This window comes from Branchiostoma floridae, chromosome 5, assembly GCF_000003815.2.
Source record: "Branchiostoma floridae strain S238N-H82 chromosome 5, Bfl_VNyyK, whole genome shotgun sequence".
In the NCBI taxonomy this organism is placed as follows: domain Eukaryota; kingdom Metazoa; phylum Chordata; class Leptocardii; order Amphioxiformes; family Branchiostomatidae; genus Branchiostoma; species Branchiostoma floridae.
This window is the reverse complement of record NC_049983.1, coordinates 21,396,900-21,413,194: the sequence shown is the minus strand read 5'-3', so window position 1 is coordinate 21,413,194 and position 16,295 is coordinate 21,396,900. Positions and strand designations below refer to the sequence as shown.

At 40.5% G+C, this 16,295-nt stretch overlaps 1 protein-coding gene across 1 annotated transcript in view; it reads right to left on the bottom strand.

Moving 5' to 3' along the window:
• The window catches only part of LOC118415111 (plexin-A1-like), a gene marked incomplete in the record, with an annotated part of 97,707 nt that extends 82,376 nt beyond the window's left edge, over positions 1-15,331 (bottom strand). Inside the window, 1 exon segment of the mRNA XM_035819472.1 lies at positions 15,141-15,331.
• Between the last annotated feature and the right edge of the window lie 964 nt (positions 15,332-16,295).

Below are 16,295 nucleotides of genomic sequence, written 5' to 3'. Positions count from 1 at the left end.
TACTTTCATTCATTGACTTGGTAATTGCCAAACTCAGTGCCCTTCTTGGTAACCTGCCATTAACGGAGACACAAGGGTCATATTGGGTTGACTTACCTGATGATTACAATACCTCACACCAACACCCTGAACACCTCTACCCCCTTAATGGTCCCCTAGTCATCAACAACAATTATACTCCTAGGTATATTTGAACCCAGGTTATGAGAATTTCTGTCTTGAACACCTGCTAAATTGTAGGCGAGGCAATAAAGGGGGGCAATGAGGTCTCGCCAGGTCAAGCTTCATCATTGCCTTTTATTTTTATCTTCTAAAAGGAGATCAAGACCACACCATTAAATGCTAGATTACATGTCAATCAACGCCAGACTAAGTGGGTGAGTGATCTCAGGGTAAGCCAAGTCTGAGCTTTAAACCTATTCTCATGTCAAATGGCACACCTGACAAACTAAAACAAACTAATGTGACAAACTTGCCGTCAGAACACCAAAAAATGTCAGTCTACTTGAATCAATAGGTGGTAAAAAGATAAGGCATGTTGGTTTTGGCAAATCAGACAATCAGAAAAGGCATTGCTCCAGTTCTTAACCTTGTAAGTTGTACATGCTGCCTAACCCATAACCAATAGATTCTAAGTCTAAATGCAACCTCAGCAAGGTGGTTAGACAAAAAGCTTCCTGGCTTAAGACAGAAATGCTGATTTACAAATACAAATAGTGCATTCTTTATGCAGCAACATAATACAGGTATTCAATATTGTTCCTATTAACACAAAGACACATATGTAAGGTAAACAATAATCTACATTCTATCAACATTTACAACAAACAAAGTGATTACAGAAGATTAGGAAATTTGTGCCTTCTTGCAGCCTGTATGGATCCAGAAGCAGGTGTTTTGTATATGGATGACTGGGGCCTGTACATGAGCTACAGACCTGGCTAGAGAACCTGGCAGGATCAATTCTACCAGACATGTAAAACAGTCTGCAATTGATAATTTGTAGCACTGGATATACATTCAGCAAAAACAAGCAACATCCCATACTTACTCCCATTAAAAACCATGAGATGTTGACATGTCCGTGTGGTATTCATAACAGTGGCCCATGACCTTGGCAGTGGTGATGAGGTGATGTGATAAGGTGTAAGGTTGCACCATACCTAATTGATCTGTCTGGGCCCTGGAGCAACATCCCCTATAACCAGCCAAGTGTTCCCTATTGACATCTATGTCGGGAGGTATGGTTCAGGCATGCTTAAAATTGGGCCTACCCAGCATTTCTTACACAACTGGGGACTATTCTGTTGCCGACAGAACTGCCTACTGTGATAAAGCTGGACAAAAATTGAATAATTCCTTTGTGACGTCAGGAATAACTGATCAAAGACTTCTTCAACAAATATATGTACAGTAAAACTTTAATCCAGCATTAGTCCCTATTGTCAAAATGTGCCACAAAAGAGTTTTGCACCTAAATATGAAGTAAAGATGTGTTTCTTTCACACTGCTAGAGTATTATGTTCATAAAGATATAACCTTAAATTCATTAATAGCTAAGTGTACAGTACTACCTACCTACATGTATTACCCTCTACTACTACCAAGTGTACAGTATACTCCCCCAAGAAATCTCAAACTATTGACACACTCACTCTGAAAGTCACACAACTAATTCTTCTCTAACAATTGTCCATTTTACAAATCAACCTTTCAGCCAAGATGCCCTGGGGGCAGATGAGATGAAGAGTTCCATTGACTGGGTGCAGACCACCTGAGATCTGTATTTGTTCACTTGTGGTTCAACAACATCCTTGAAACCCAGTGGGTCTGGAGCCCAGGAGTTTCTGGAGATGCCAGGAAACAAGAAGAGACAGCTGTATTTGAAGATTTCCTCCCTGGTGCTTGTCTGTTCTGCTAAGCAAATCTCCAAGGCAAATGTAGGTCATGCACCTATACAGGTGTACAATTCACAAGGAACACAGCCAATTGGTCTTCAGGGAGGCCAGGCATAGGAGACATAAAAACCTAGAGGCCACTACAGTAATACTTGTTAATTCCTACATGGAATCACTACAATATATCCAACATGTGAAAGATAATTATAACGTTAACTTAAGTTTATCAAAAGTTTGCAATTTTCATGCAATATAGACATGCTTCTCAATAAATATTTGGAAACCATGACCAAAAACAATGTATTACAGGCAAATGAACCATTATCATACTTCCAAAATTAAGGTTTATGGCTTGCTTGTTAGCCAATGTGCACAATCTTACACCTGTTCACATGACTATGTATAAAATCTCCATTGACCCGCTGCTGATGTGACCTTTGCCCTTTCCCCATGAGGGACCTAATGGCTTCCTGGGTGTTCCATGGCTGAATGGTCATGTCAGTCACCTTGTCATGTCCTGTCTGACTCATCTGCCATGACACATGTAGTACCTGTCCTACCCACAAAGGTGGGGCTTGCCTCAGGTAAACACAAATTCATATATGTATATGTAAAGAGCGCAAATTATGATGCATTATTGATAGGTAAATATCTATTTTTCACTTTCAAAATCCACACACGCATTTCAAGCTAATGTCAAGAGCATATGGCATAGGTTGTAATACTACAACTCACGGTCAATAGCAAAATAAAAACCTTTTTGAGCTATAAAGAAAAACTAAGCCTGTATCGACTCTCCCAGACTGAAATAGCCAGCCGTAATATAGCTCCCAAGTCTCTTCTCTCCTCTTTGCAAGAAGAGACTCGGGAGCTATATTACGGCTGGATACCAGGCTAGACTGAAAAGGAGCAAGTTTCAAGTTCTGGAGTGTATTAACCCCAAGATCCTAAATTATATACCCAATCACAGTGAGGGGGGAGGGGCAGTGAAGTCTTCTTGACGTTTTCACTGAAAAGTCCACAAATCCCTGTAAAACCCTAGGGGCCTCTTTCCAAGACTTCCTTCAGAAGTGACCATGAGGTCTCCCAGATGGCTTCCCTTGTCCTGTCTGCACCTGTCAGTAACAAACCAACTCCCTGCCTGAGATATTCTGACAGCCTGTCTATCAGGACAGTCAGGATATTGGTTTTCAGTTTGCTATTCACTGCTAATCTGTCCGGGAGGGACCAAAACAGGAACCTAGAACTTGTGTGGGTGGAGAGATAAACAAGTACTATTGTGCTTACAGCTATGGATGTTATGCCAATCCTTCAAATGTCTTTGCCATTTGCAAGCAAAAGTAGAAAGCACAGTTTCAGAAATACCTAACCTAATACTGAGCCTTGAAAGCGCCCAGGCAGACATGTGCCTGTATGACATGTTCTAAAAGTACTCAAATCTACTCAACTGAGGCAGCAACAGGTGGAGACAGGGACAAAGACACGACCTGTCCCTTTCCTGACCTTGCTCAAAAGGATTCATCAATGTTTTGAATCTCTGCTACTTTTAAGACTCTCAGAGGAAAAAACACAGGAAACTAGATGTAACAGATGTGGAATGGTCTGAAATTTCAGGAGGGGGAGGCACAGGTTGCTTCCCGGCTGGTGGTCTGGTCCCTGCAGCATTCCTAAACTTTACAAATAGCAGCTCTCTACTGAGAATATACTGATCTCCGACAGGCACTGATGTTTACAAAGGATATCCAGCTGCTTGGGTAGTCACAAGGTTTTAGTGACATGAGCAATGCTGATCAGTCAAGGGCGTTCCACAACCTCTATTCAATGGCACCATTGTACAACCAGTAAAGCACCTGTTCTGAGCCATATAGCGCCTGTCTCTATACTAATAGTGAATAATACACCTCTAATGCTAGTTCACCTTTATCCACAGGGTTGCCTACATCCATTGTTTGTGAAATGGGGTAATTACGGACATCAAATGTATGGATGGTGGTTTCAAATTGCAATTTTTGGAAGATGGTTTAAAACCACCATCTGTTGACCTGATATCGCTAAATACTATGATATTAAAAGCAACAGATAAAAGCTACCCAAGGGATAAAGTTGAACTAGCATTAACAGCAAACTTTTATCTTCCATTCAAAACTGAAGCTGACATGACACCGAAAACAATCACGACATCATGCTAAGATAGATGTAATTGCTGTGTTCAACGACAAGCCGTAAATAACTCTAGGAAACTCTGTGCCCAACAGATATGAACATCAGAGTTGGCGGATCTCCAACAAGGTTCATTTTGTAGTGCTGCATTTTTTGAGCAAATATTTTCCCGTGCCCACCACATTCTCCTAGCATACAGAAAACAACACACAATAAAGACTAAAGATGGACACTTGAATGGAATTTCCCAAGAGTCATGGTCAAATTCTGCTACGTGAAAATACTCTATGCTCAACCACTTACTAACATCAATTAGCCAAGCATGGTGAAATTTGGAGGAAGACAACTTAATTTTTTCCATCTCCCCTTACAAAGCAAAAGGAAGCAAAGCCTCGCCCTGCATTGATTTCTGATGGCACTAACATATGGGCAACAGGGAGAAATAACAGGGTGCTCAGAGACAAAGGGATGACTTTGACCTTAAGATCAGGCAACCTTGTTATCCCTTGCTCCCGCCTCTGGGGCTGACTAAACTTTTGTTCCATGTAACCAAATTTGGCAGTTGTGCCAAAGTGATAAAGCTCCAACAGTACCTGATCGTACCAGGGGTTGGGGCTGCTGCCAAATTCCCTCTTAGTCTTACATCTCTCATGTGAAAATATTGGAAAACCCTTTGTTAACCTTCTTCTCAATGTGAACTTATCAGTATCCACAAAACCTGGGTATGTTACAGTCAGTCTGGGGTTAAACTTTGGTAAGAAATTAGAAACATTCCCCTACTTACACCATTTACCCAGGCTCTAAGGCATGATAGCACCAGCAGCCTCATATCTAACCAAGTGCGTGTAGCTTGCATCATTCCCTCTACACCATTAGATTTTAGCGGATACCAGGTTATTCCACATCTAGGATATACTGATTCCCCTTAACTCATGATTTTGTCATGTTGCCTACCTGTCTTTCCAATTACACTTGCACAAGTATAGATCTACAATAACCCAAATACAGATGGACAGGACATTGTAGGCTAGAAAATCACATCAATCAGGTATACCCATACTTCGTAAATGTGTCTCTGGGCATGTCTGTGTCAATCTTACGTTTGAAATCTTCTCAATAAGACAGAAATTAACATCAGAAAAGTACCATAAAATGGCACTGGAATTTTTTTGGGTGTTCTTTTAGAGTTTAGAGTATATGGTCTGAAGACATTAAATGCACACTGTCTGTGGACATATGCATGATGATGAAGACTATAAAAAGACAGTTTTATGGGGCATTCCATATCAGTTCCATTCAGAGAGATAATGACATCTCCTCCCTTCAGCCCGTTAATGAGTACCCTATAAACTAACTCCCTGGTGTTATGAAGTGATGAGCGCTGCCTGGCAGTAGTAGTTAGTGCAGGAGGGCTTCACAACCCATGAAGTCCATGACCCCAGTCTAATTACAACCTTCTTGTCTGAATTATCTGGTGTAAATCAATGCTGTGCACCTCTAAAAAGAGGGGTTTAAAAGTAAGGGCCTCTGCCCCTATCAAATGAAAGACAAGTCTTGAGTCATTTAGGCCACACCGATTTAATTTCTTGGTTCGCGGATTCGCTCGCTCCTATTTTTTGGAAAAAAAAATAAAAATAAAAATGACCACTCAGCAAATTTTCACCATTACTGAAACCATTCACCAACTTTCTGGTGTAGCAAATTGGCCTTTATATTATAAGCTCCTTAAAGTGTGGGTACAGGTGCTGTTACTGTACAAAAATAGTGTTTTTGTACTTTTTTCAAGCTGAAAACTGTTTTTCTTTATGTTTTGGATTAGCCGTTACCTTTACCACAACCATTTTACAATTTTTATTTTCATTTTTATTTCGCCCTCTCGCTCCATATTTTTTATGAAAAAATCCGTGAACCAAGAAATTAAATTGGTGTGGCCTTAGGATGTAAAAATATTTTCCATCTATATAGTACAGAATGCCTTTAATTATGTACATGTCATACTCTCAGAGAACATGCAGCTCTATATGACATAATCTGTCTTGTTCTTTTCCATCGGTGAGTTTGGGCCCAGCTGTTCGAATCCCCAGTCAAGTATAACTTCCTAGAGTTTGCTTGCCTGAGTACTATCCTCTATAGTGCTCGCTGGCTCAATACTTTCGCTAGGGTGGTTAGCAAGAGAAAGTATCGAGCCACTGGTCACTACAGAGGATGGTACTCAGGCTTGGAGTTTGGTAGCACAGACAACTTTTTAAGACTTGTAAGTTGTAGGTAGCTAAGGCAGCTTCACCGACTAACTCTCAACCACAGATGAACTTGCCCGTGACTTACTCCAAACCATGGGTCGCTTTGAGTGGGGCTTATGGCTGATGCTGCAGTACTAGCTAGTAGCAATAAAATGTGGTTGTCAGACATGAGATGCTATCTTCTGTAACTGTGACTCGTTATGCTGGTTTTACGGGGATCTGACGTGCTGTTTTGGTTTGTCGTTAATGTGATGGCTGCAATAATCCTTTTTGAGGAACCAGGCTGTGAGATTGATGACAGATAAGAAGGTGTAAAACTACAAGTTAGAGGTGTTACTCTTTGAGAAAAAGAAAGCCGATGATGAAGTACACTTAACTGATACATCTTCAAAGTGAACATAGACTGGAAGGGGTCCTATAAAAACTCAACTGAAAGCGGAGTTTTGCTGATATGACTTACTTTCTACAGCTATATATTCCACATGGAAAACACATTACACTGTGCGTGCACATTCAAATACAAGGCCAATTACATTTATCCCTGGCTAAATCCCTGCAGCTTTTCCAAATAAATCTGTCACCAGAGCTCAGTATACATTTCCACAATATCCCAACTGGCTTGACCTTCATGTCTAATGTATACATGTCACTCCATAGAGCCAGTGATCCATGTTACACTCCCTCTTTCTCCAGGGATGTCATCAGACTGCCAATCATTTCCTATGACAGTGAATTTCCAGGCAAGTGTCAGCTGTACAGAGAGGTAATCTTGCCAAGCTTAGGCTACAGGACTGGAGTAAGAACATTTAATCCTTCTGTTATATGCTGTGTGTTGAAAAGACATGAAATGATATCAAAAATAGTTTGTTTTGTAATTATCAAGGTATAGATGACTTAAGTGTGATATGAATGAATGACTGAATGACAGGTAGGGAAATACTTCATCAAAAATTCTTCCCTATGGACCAAAACCAGCATAGCTGTTAAACAAGCATTGCAGATTACCTCATCCAGGATTTTATTGTAAATCAGTTTTGCATTGTCTATGACCAGAGGGAGGTGTTTCATTTTCCTTTTGGGAATCCACGGCAGACAGATACATGCATAAAAGCATGTGATCATAAACCTTATCGCAAAAAGTCTATCAAGATGATAATAAGGACCGTAACATACTTGCAGTAAATTATCATTATAACCTTTACAAAGGTGATTTGAATAATACAAAACCAGCATACCATTTTCTGTCTAATATTGTAATTGAAGTTTTGTAACACATTCAGTTTCAGGTCAAATTTGAAACATATGTAGGTCAGATTTGAAAATATATGTTAAACATGTAAACCTATGGCAATACATACTGTGAAACTGAAGTTTCCCCAATCAGAATTTACTGTCAGTAATATTTGCGTGGACTGAAGACAAGTTGTAAGCAATGTCTTATAACACTTATCAAATGATTTTTATGTATCATCATGCCCTGTATGTACTTGGAAGAATTCAGGGCTGTAGGATGCAGAAAGACCAATTGATGGACTATCAAAAGTATCATGTTGAGTGATAGGATAGCTGGAGAATGTCCCTGTGTGTGTGGTTACAAGAATGACAGAACAAAAGCGTCAGTGTTTGACCAGACATTGTGGAACACCTGCCAGGCCTGACCAGCACCATTGGGACAGTGCACTTGTGTCCACACAACAAGTGGAGCATCTCTGAACAACCTGATCATGGAAAGAAAATGCCCCCCCTCTAAGCCTAGGCAATAATCACACTTCATATACCAGAGCAGTTTATGTCTACTAGTATTCACATCAATTCTTGCACATATGGCCCTGATTTCAGTCCCAGGTAGGTTCAAATGGGCTGCCTGGTGGGTCCCAAACTATGAATCTATATGGGGATGGGCAACAGCTGTACTAGCCTGTAGTGATTCATTGCTACTATCTGTATTCTGTAGTGTAGACCTGTTAAATTGTGTTGAATAAAACCATGAATACCAGATTGGAACTGGGCAAGCAAAGATGCAGGTCAAGTTCTAGGCTTACACAGACACACACACAGTGTCAGACACATTTTCAAAGTGAACTACAAATTCTCCAAGGCAAGTAGAGGTTGGGTTGCGGGGACAGTGCCTCTGCTTGGAGAAAAGAAACAGAAACATGCACTCACAGTGACATTCAGATATCCAGCTCTGGGATAGACAAGCATGTAGCTGAAGGCTTCAAAAGGTGGTCCAGACAGTCTGTAAAGTTTCTCCTGGGCAGGTCTTCATCAGAACATCATCTGCTGGTATCAACTAGCCCCAGGCTGGGTCAAAGGTGCCCACAAATTAAACACAGCAAGCTGAGAATCGGCATGGTTGGAGGAGAAGGCACTGAAATGCCATTACCTAATTTCCTGTTTTCAAGACTCAACATACATAAACTGCTACAGTATGCCTGTAATAGTACACTATTTCATCAAGTTCATGTTTTTTTTAAACCTTTGGAGATTCCAATCCGTGAACTCAGGTGAAAGGCATTATTAATGGCCCCACTGCAGTGTACAAACCAATGGAAAACCAGTGAATCTTAATCCAAAACAGTTGCCATCTACTAGCCAAACAAGACTATTATGTTAAGCACATGGCCCTCGCTAAATCACTGCAGGAGTTCAAGTTCGCTAATGCTGGCCCTAACTGAGATTGATTGCCCATGTGTCCCAAGGCAATATCTTTCAAAGTCACTAATGGTAATTGGCAAATGCACTTTTGCCCCAGTGCAGGCTGATCAGAACCCTCCTTATTCATTAACACTAAACCCACTCATGATCCTGCTGCTGTTGTTTATAGGCTTTACTTATCAGCATGATGGAGTTTCAGTAAATTTTGCGCTCCGCAACGTCGTGATAAACTTGGAAACTCCACAGCTAATAGTGGATGCAGGACACATGCCACCATACCAAAAAAGCATTTACTATTTAGTCATTCATCATCATCAACTTCTATTGTAAAGTAAACACACATCAATCTGTCAAGCTATGGTTTGCATAAAACCACAGATTGTCAGCTTTAAAGTTTAAGTCTTAAGACATTGATAGTACATGTTTTTTTCTCAGAGTTCTCTCCAGACAAGTTCAGTGAGACACAAGACAACCCATTGAATGATGTACCAATCAGATAACAGATTGGCCATTCGATTTCCAAAGTATCTTCCTACTGGAATCCAAAGTAATGTTGAATTCCCTGTAGGCACCAATTCCAAACCCAGAGAATGTGGACAGAATTCCCAAACACAACATCACAAACATCACAGGTGGCTAGATGACAATGTTTTTGTTGTCTCTGTTGTTTTGTCATTGTGCTGCTCCTGCAGAGAAGAGCAAGGCACACTACATGGGGTAGACCACAACCTGTTTAGTGTGTCTACCCAAGGATACCAGCATTCCTATCTCTGCTGTTGCCCTGGGGGCTAACCAGGGAAGCCTACTACAGATGTACATTGCTCTGAAAAGTACTTTGCTTCATCTCAGCCAACTGTACTTTTTTCTCTTAAATCACCATGTATCAAAAGTTAAAACTAGCAGCTACTTCCTATCCCACCCTTTCCTCTATCGAGAATTATAACCTGTAGTTGCCCCAAAAATTGACATCTCCAATCCTTTCATTACATCAATGTATCACATTTCACACAGTGCCTGCATACAGATGGAAGGTTGTCCCCTAATAACCTTGACACACCTCAAGCCTTTGTGAGCAGCCTGTAATCCTATCAGTAGTGCCTGGGTCCTTTCATACCTGCATGAAATATGAATTGTCCTTGCCCCAGTGCCTTACAGCCCTGTCAGAATGGATTATAGTGACATTTCCTCATCCCTGCTGCTCTTCCATCTGTTAGGTTCCACCCCTAGGGATTCACAGGTGTGAAAACGTCTGTTCCCATGCTTCATAAAATATTCCTACTACATACATACCACAATGAAAACTGGCTTGGTCAGTTTGGTTATTGCTGGGTACTGCAGTGTCAATATTGGTTATGAATATAATAAGATAACAGGCTTTATGACTGGAATATTCATAGAAGTTCACAAAAACACATGTGGCATAATTTTCTTCTGTTATAGCGTATAAATTATATGGCATGGTAGAGGTTTAACTTACTAATATATATAACATTCTTCAACTTGTCACTGCTTTGCTTGTTGATAAAAATGTATTCTACACAAGATGTTCTACCAGAATGTTTTAGACTTAAAGACCACCATCTTTTATCGCACCATCACTGTGTGTACCACTTTGCCATCTCAGTTGCCTGTGTTATCTCTACATCCAACCAGCGTGACCTCCTCCACTCTCACCCCATCTGTTATCATTTGGAAACTTCCAAACCACTTTGAGGACCAAACATTATCACAAAACTGCTCACATCCTGAACTTTTACTTTCATCTCAGCGTCTCTCTCACATCCTCCGTGATTATACTTTCATAAGGCACGCATCAACGCTTTGAAGTAAAACAACAAAGCAGGGATGATAACAGAAGCTGCAAATCACAGGTTATTTCCCAGTACAATACGCTATTTATGAGTTATTGCATTGCTATTTTATCATCCAATAACGGCCAGCATGTTATCTCACTGTTACACTACTTCCAGTGTGTGATAGAATGCACATGGGATGCTCTGGCATCATCAGTTAACCGGTAGTTTGATTGCAATTATCAGGCTTATATATATGAAATTGTAATGGAAAACTTTACATTCATGGAGAGGAATGTTTGCAATCCCCATGTGGTGTACCCTTGGGTATAGTGATGGATCTCTTGTGTTTGAACCAAATAGAATTATCAAAGATTTCCAATGGTAATTGGATCATGGTGAAACACTGAAGGGTAGAGAGAAGAGTTATAAGTTGATTAGCCTGAACTGTGGTCTATGATCACATTAGCACAGGTAGGGTACAGTCCATTAATCACCCACATACACAGGCGCTGTGGTAAATTCTGGACCTTAGACTTCACGGCACCACTAACAAGATAAGTATGGTTTACAACTGCATAAAAAAGTACCGCACTGTCCGTCTTCTTTCCTCATTATTCCGGCTAGAGTGGTTCCATATGCAATTATTCATGGCCATTAAAGATTTATTGCTTCCTGCTTTTCAGCAATAAAACTATTAAAATCATCTCATACTCATAATTGAATATTCAAGCAAATTAAGCTCAATTCAATATGTGATTGAATTGAGTGATGGCTATATAATTTTCCATACATCTGTGTGTTCTACCCTGGTATTGCTAACATGTAAGTTATTACATTCAGCTGTTGAATAATGCACTACTGGGGGATAATTTCAGCATTGCTGTGTCCCGCTCATGCATTTTGATACACTGACACACTAAAGGACTGAATTGTACACCATACATTCCAGTATGTAATAGAATTTATATCACAATACATTACATTGTACCAGACCCTGCATAGACTTTGAAATGACACTGAGACAGAATGGATTATTATGTATTGCTCAAAACTTGGCAACATCACAGTCTTTTTCATCATATTCAATATGCATCACCTATATTTTCCCTTGCATAATAACATTATTCTACAGAGACGTGGCCCAATTTATGTGACACTCCATCAAACACAGCAATATCAGTATTCCGTACAGTGCTGTAAAATACATTGATCTTGAGCAGATTCCAGAGCAGTACTAACAGCAACGAGACCACACACTGCCCAAGACTGAGGCATGTTCTCATTATAGGGAACCAGCAAAATCTGAAAAAGAGTCTCTTTCCATACATAACATTGTTTTTTATACAATCAACTCAACACTTGTTATACAAAGCCCCCTCGGTACCAGCTGCTATTAGGGTTTGACGCATGTTTAGGGAGGGGATAGTGGTGAGGAATAATGCAGCCCCAGGTTACAGGGCAAGGGACAACACACATAACAAAACTGCATTTGTCTGTGGTCTGAAAACTGGTGTTGTGACAGGTGTGCCTTGACCTGTTCGGTTCCACTATGGCTGCATGACACAAAGAATGAACACTTGTCAATCATATTTGACAGCCTGTGGTTTCTATGGGTCATACTGTCTTAGAAAAGGTACAGTCTCCCTCTGTTATGGTTCTATCTAGTTTATTCCATAGTTAGCTAGGCCTCTGCCAGCTTACCAGCATGGATGATCAATGTATGAGATGTTCCAGCATAAGTGGTACGAGCACAAACTCTTTCGTCACGGATCATAAAAAAACAAATGACATTTGCTATATATTTTCTATATCTATGCTGTTACTAACACATCAGCTTAGCAGCTGTGTTGAACAACATCCACATTAGCCATATTTCAGAAAACTTTTAATTCCAAATTCTATAAACATCCACAAGACATGATATCACAAGTCCACTGTACTGTATACGTGTAGGGTCACAAAAAAAACTCATTCTTATACAGCTCACACCGTACCAGTGACCTGAATCATAATCCAATGCTGTATCCTAAGTACTATACAATATTTATGTTGCACACTACTCCTGTTCCTATCTCATCTGGATCATGCAAGGGTGGCATATTTTTATTTCCCCAGAGTGTTCAACTGACCTATTTAGTGAGATAATCTGTCTGGTGATTCTGCATGCCAGCAGATCTACAACAAGCTGTGCTGGACCCCAGTCCACTACTCACCCCAACACCCAGGGAAACACACAGGTCTGCAGAAATTCCTGCACCACCTGTTTTATACATAGAATACAGATTGACATGAAGGGTTACTAGGCTGCTAGAAAAGAAGACCCTGCAGCGAACATTGTGCCCAATCTGTGAGTGAGTAAGAGCCAAGCAAACGGTCAGCGGGCAATTCTGAGTGAATCTCATGCCATGTTATTGGCTTTATGCCAAACTTCATTAGTAAGTAACACACTAGTCATTTGGCAAATGAACCGCTGTTACTACAACTGTTAGGCTGCCATGCAACAACTGCTGAACAGGGCCAGGGGATGGGCCATTAGAGTCAGTCTCTGTCTCCAGGCTTCTTTCAATAATAGCAGTGCTCTTGCTGCAGGTTCCGGCTCCAGATATATGACTGTCTAGAGGTGTGGATGGGGATGTCACCCCTGGCTCTTTGATGTTGCATTCATGTAATGACAGCCTTCTGGAGTACATTTTCAATTGCCCAGAATGACCCAACTAGATGACAGAGCAGCACCCATCATTTTGTGCCTAGACCTGTTGCCACCAGGCCCCCATAGGTTATAAGGATGGACCAAATTACAGCTATCCACTTCCACCTACAGTAACACAGGTGGACTGGGAGACATACTTGTCATACTAATAGATGTCGGTTACACTTCCGGACTAACTGATGACCTATCTTCGGCAAACAGGTATTAGGGACACTTACAAGTTTCATCAAAGGTATGCTCCAAAGCAATTTGTTTTATCTAACAGTATGCAGTTTGATTTCTGTTGCATCAGGATTTCTTTCTTCCACAGAAAGACAACTAAAGGCATTTGATGCTCTGATATGAAGGCAGATACACATACCAGAATGTTACAACACTACAGTTTTGGCAGTCAATCTAGTCTCACAAAATGATAGTTATTACTTACATCAAGGAGCTTCTACATCTTCCCCACCAAGGCTTTATTACATCTCCCTTTACTGCCTTAATATTTCCTATTGCCTGTGAAAACCTCAGTAGTAAAGCCATCAGTATTAAACATAATCTCATGGCAATATGTGAGCTAACTACATAGATTGAGAAACATTTGTTAAAGTGGGGACACATTGGTTATGCACTGTTAAATTAATTTAGTTGGGAAAATGGAAATTGTCTTTCCTGGCTTAGGTTGCTTTTTGTATATCCACTTTGTATTGTTGTGTCTTTTTTTCAAAAATGAATAAAGATTATGTTAAAACAAAAAAACTACATAGTTTGTAATAAACAAAATTGCTTTCCTCAACACTCCCCTTCTATTCAGTAACATCCTCCCTAAATCTAATTTGTTTTAGGGTTGGGTCTAGTACAGATATATAACATGCCATCATCACAAATCATTGGATGTTTCCTCAGATAATTACCCGGCATATTTTTGTAGGAAACTCTTCTGAGTCATACTGAACATTTACAACTGTGTGCGAATGTAGTAAAATCTAGCAAGTGGTTATACTTTGTGATCTATCACATAATTTCTTTTCAGCAGTGTGCCAATCTATATACAAATGTACATGACAACACCCCAGGAACACCTGTTAATGAGCAGCACATATGCTTGTGTCCTGCTCAGCATTCCTTTTCATTACTCCAAGGGGAACACCTTTTTGTCACAGGAAACGGGACATCCTTCTCCAACACAGGACATTTTCAGCAGGTGACCATTGTACTCTTTATGTTTCATCCCATTGTGAGCCCGGTGAGACAATAGGCTAAACAATAGCTCTGTAAGTGTCTGATGTCACAGGGGAGGAGACTGTGATCATGTCTCATGGTAACATGTTTTGGGAAGTAGCTTTACAAAAGTGCACTACAGTTATGAAGAAGGGGCACACACACTTCCCCAAAACAAACCGACCTCGGACTGTTTACACAACATATATCTAGGACAGCGAAGTGAGTACAGATGCGGCATTAATCAGTCCCAGTTAAAAATTTACACGGCAAAAAAACAGGAGAAGCTTCAAAGACTTTGGGGCGCAGGCATAACGTGATCTGAAAATCAGATTACCGGCAAAAGTTTGTTGAAGAAATCGACACGCCGTCACCCCAAACACCACATTCAGTTTCCTTTCAAATGCCATATTATGTGGCTTGTTGTTACCGTCTTACAATGACCTTAACATGTTTAACGTGTACTACAAACCTGATACAACACGGAACGTCCTGTCGGAAACAGTTGTGCTCCTGTTCCGTCCCAAAAAGTAATGGAATGTGGCGGAGGTCACACAATTCCTCAAAGTTCGACACCCCGCGAGAGCTGGGACAGACGAGTTCTCTGGTAGCCAGAGAAGGCGTGTCAGAAGAAATCGACACGAAAGAATACCCTTTCCAACAAAGTTTTCCACCGCTATATTGCACTGGTAGTGTTTACAATCACTTGTCAAACGGATGCGCAGTAAGACGGAAACTTACTTCTGTAAAAGGTGATTTGTTGAAACAGGTCTTTTACCTGTTGGGGAGGGCGTGTGCCTGATGACAAAACAACTTCCGCTATGCCCTGTAGTCCAAATTTGGGCAAAACGCGCTCATACTTTTCACAAACAACCACCGAGGTGACCACGACTTACCCTCCGGTGCCAGAGGCTGCTGCTACTCGTTGTCGATCGCTTGTTAGCGTTGGGTATGCGGTCCAAACTCCTCACAGAAACTCCACAAACTCCAGCAGTACTCCTGCTTGCCTGCCGCGCCGCCTCTTCACTCCAAATGATTCTTTCTGAGCAGGAAGTACGTCATCATGGGGCACTTCCGGGACCTTCCCGAGTTCTTCCGAAAGCAGGGAAGGCAATAGCGACCTCTAGTGATCAAAGGTACAAATGCATGTTTCAGGATATACTGTACATGTATACAACAAAGATGTGTATTACCTAAGACTAAGTCGTTTAACCATACTTGTATGTACCGTTTGAAATTTTAATAAATCAAATCAAATCAAATCAAAATCATCAATTTCAACAAAAGGAGCGGACCTCTGGGGGACCTCTTAACGTTAGATGTCAAGAAATGAGTGCATTTCTTTTGCATGAGTAAAATAACTTTCATTTACAACTAGACTGAACCTTGACTGCACCAAAGCTTTAAAGATATAACAAAAAGATGGATTGATGGTTTAACTGCAACTAATAAATGCAACGAACAAATCAATTAATAGATTTATTAAACCATTAATCAATGTAACGCTACTAGGTGAAATTCTAATTTGTTGAATCAGTTTGATGAAGTTTAAGTTGAATAATCAACAAATACTTGGTAAATAAATCAAGAAATTAATTAATCGATACATAAATCGGTGATGAAAGGG